The sequence below is a fragment of the Galeopterus variegatus genome, unplaced genomic scaffold, assembly GCF_000696425.1.
Source record: "Galeopterus variegatus unplaced genomic scaffold, G_variegatus-3.0.2 Scaffold6130, whole genome shotgun sequence".
In the NCBI taxonomy this organism is placed as follows: Eukaryota; Metazoa; Chordata; class Mammalia; order Dermoptera; family Cynocephalidae; genus Galeopterus; species Galeopterus variegatus.
In genome coordinates this window covers 105,111-108,439 of record NW_007732241.1, presented here as the reverse complement: position 1 = coordinate 108,439, position 3,329 = coordinate 105,111, and the positions used below count along the sequence as shown (strand labels likewise).

The 3,329-nt window shown below is 43.1% G+C and overlaps 1 pseudogene; it reads right to left on the bottom strand.

The window, feature by feature from the left end:
- LOC103605872 overlaps positions 1-3,329 on the bottom strand; it is a 5,127-nt pseudogene extending 1,798 nt beyond the window's left edge.

Here is a 3,329-nt window from a genome sequence, read left to right as displayed (position 1 = left end):
TGGGCTCATAATCATGCCCAAGATTATCACCACCAAGGAATTAGAGTTGCCAATGTTTAAACACTTTCAAGCTACATCAAGGAAATAATCATTCTGGCTCGGTGTTTGTTCTTTACAGGCATGCAGATTTCTGTAGCAACCAAGTAGCTAAGGTGATTAAACCATGCCACATCAGCTTCTAAGTTTTGTGTTTTCTTCTGTTCACTATTGCAACTTGTCTTTGCCTAAAGGGTCCTTCTGCACAAATTCCTAAACAAACTCCTCTAGTCCAATACATTTGAGTCTTCCTAGCTTGATGTGAGTCTACTGCTGGGCCAACGTGTAGGGGTCACTGCAGACAATAATAACATCCTTTTTAATGGACTGTAGGTTGGTACTGAGAACTGTAAGCCGATTTAAGATGTGAAGCTGATTTTTGCCAGGACTTCCTTGTACTGGCTGAGGGCAGCAAGCTTGTGGATCAGACACTGCATCATCCGCTGGATATTCTTCTGGTACATCTGCTCCTCACCTCTGGCTATTCGGTGAGACAGATCTTTTTAAATATCTCCTAATTCTTTCACCCCCAAAATCATAAGGAAATGTTTCTGTCCATTTTGACAGGAGTTGAAGGATTTTAGTTGCAGTTTTTCTTATCTGGTTCTTATCACTATCAGGATCACTTAGTCTCTGGTGCTCAACACATAAGTGGCAAACTTTGGCCATTGGTTCATATGGATGCATAAATAACTAAGAGCTGAGTAGAAAGGTAAATATGTATGTTCTATCTGGATAGTAATCCATGTTAAGTACTAAGTGCTGGATGAGTGCTTCCAGAGATCCAGAGAGGAGGTTGTTGTCCTTGTAATATGACTCACCACAGCTTTCTCTGTAGACTGATAAAGGTTTCAGTTGTAACTACTTCTGCCAAACATTGTTGAAAACGGAAGAGTCTGAGGTATGCTTTCAGTTTCTAAGGCTGGGAAGTCCCAAGTCTAAGGAACATATCTGGTGGTGGTGACAGTGACCCATGGGGTCCCCCATTGCAAGATGGTGCAAACAGAGAGAGAGAGAGAGAGAGAGAGAGAGAGAGAGAGAGAGAGAGAGAGAGAGAGAGTTACCATTGCCTCTTTACTCATGCGTTTTTATATTTTAACTGAGGAGATACTGACTGAATCCTCACATCTATGAGTGAATCTGGTTCCAGTGAAGACTTCCTGAGAAGTCTTAGTGAGGGATGCCCTAGAAGGGAGGCTGTGGAGTCATCCATGGACCACCAACTGGTCTTCTGGGCCAGTTCTACTCAGTGACTAGCACAGAAGGGAGTTAGGTCTGGCCATGCATAGGATGGAAGTAGGTACTTTGGTGAAGATAACAGAAGAAAGTTAGAGAGTTCTCTGAAGCTTAACAGTTTAACTGACATCATTCTAATAATATAATATTTCTGCATGGCTCTTCAGATAAATTCCTACTATCCTGTCCTCTCTGCGTTTGAAAGCCTTAATGGTGTGATAGCTGCCCTTCTCTGCAGCCTCTGTACTGTTCACTTGCTCTATCAGATCTCTAAGTCCAGGCTCAGGAATCTACCAGAGTTTTCTGAAAATTACTAACCTTGTTCATCCTTCTCCTTGGCCCTCTGGGCCACCCAGAGGCAGAACTGAGCTGTGAGACCATGAAAACAAACAAACAAAAAACACATAGGAAGAATTTCCATAAGAACTACTTTTCTTTTAATACTTGGTTGGGTTAATGAGAAAATATGTCAGAAATGGCAGAATAATAACAAGATAGTGAGACTCAGAAAATGGAGTTAAAGTGTGTGTACCTCTTTATTTAACCATCTCTCTTCTTGTAAGAGGCACAGCTCCACCTCAGGGTGACTCACTCAGAGGGTGGGACCCAAAGAGATCCTACCCAGAGTCATCCCATTTGTCTATAGTTTCTATTCCCCTTTCTTGCCAGCCCTCAAATACTTAACTTCCATTTCTCACAGTTTCTCTGGGGAACTTCTTCCTGGAGTTGTGGACATCAGGTCCTGCTTCACTCTTGCACAGAATCACGATTTCTTCATTGGTGTCTGAAGGTGTATTGACTGATTTGCAGAGGGCAGAGGTGGAAGATTTCAGAAAGAAAAACTAAACTTGCTTGTGTGAGTTTAATTTGTAGTCCAGAAGTCTGCTGTGAAGGGGAGAGGAAAGGCCCAGTTCTCAGGCTTTCTACTGGGAGCACTAACTGGCGGGCAGTCTGGGCAGACAGGTGGAGGTGCAGCTCACCCACATACACACACACCCAAAAAAAAAACCGGGGTGGGGGTGGGGAAGAAGATATAACAACTATACTTTCATGAAGTTGTTACAACAAGCAAACGGAAAGGACATTCTTGGGGGGGAGGGGCGAGAGGGAGGAGGGAGGGAGGTGTCGGTGATGGGCCATAATAATCATATACAGTGTATATTGACAAAATAAAAATTTAACAAAAAAAAAAAAAAAGAAAGAAGGGAGGTTTGAAGAAATGAAAGGCTTTGTTTCCTGAGAGACTGTTAATTTTTCACGCTTGGTCTCTCCACATTCCCTTCCTATTCTATAATTTTGAATTGTAGTTTGCTGAACAGAGCCAGATCATCTCTTCCAGGTGCAGACAGTCTTTTCCCCAACAACAGGGACAAAGTCAGAGGGACATTTGAATCCTAATAGCTTAATGCCTTGAAGTCTAATAAGCTGTATTTCTACAGGACTCTACACATCAGTTTCCATCACTTGGCCTATTTGTGTTTAGGATCCTTGGTGGTGTGGAGGCTGGCTATCTCTGCAGCCTCTTTTCTATTCACTCCTCTTACCAGAGCCCCAAGTCCAGACTCAGGGAACTACTGAAGTTCCTCATAAATTGCTAACCTTGTCCTTCCTTCCTCTCGAGCCATGTCTGCCACCCAGAAACAGAGCACAGCTGAGACATCAAGAGCAAGAGGAGCACATGGGGAGAATTTCCAGATGTGGCACCTCTTCTAACTTTTCACAAACAAAGTTAGTTGCTTTACTGATGTTAATGATGTGAAAAGATGTCAGAAGAAGTAGCATGACAGCAAGATCTTGAGACCCCTGAGCAAAGAGAGTTAGAGTGGGGACGCTCTATGTTTATTCCTACTTCCTTCCCCAGGAAGGCACAGCTTCTCTCAGGCTAATTCAGGCATATGACAGGTGCCAATCAAAACTCTTTTCTCACCCTGACTTCCCCATATTTGACCAAATCTTACTGCATCAAGGTTGACTTTGGGGATTTTCACCTCTGCCTCGCATTCTTTGTCACTTTTCTGATCATAAGTCAGTGTTAGGTGCCTGTCTTCTAAACTCAT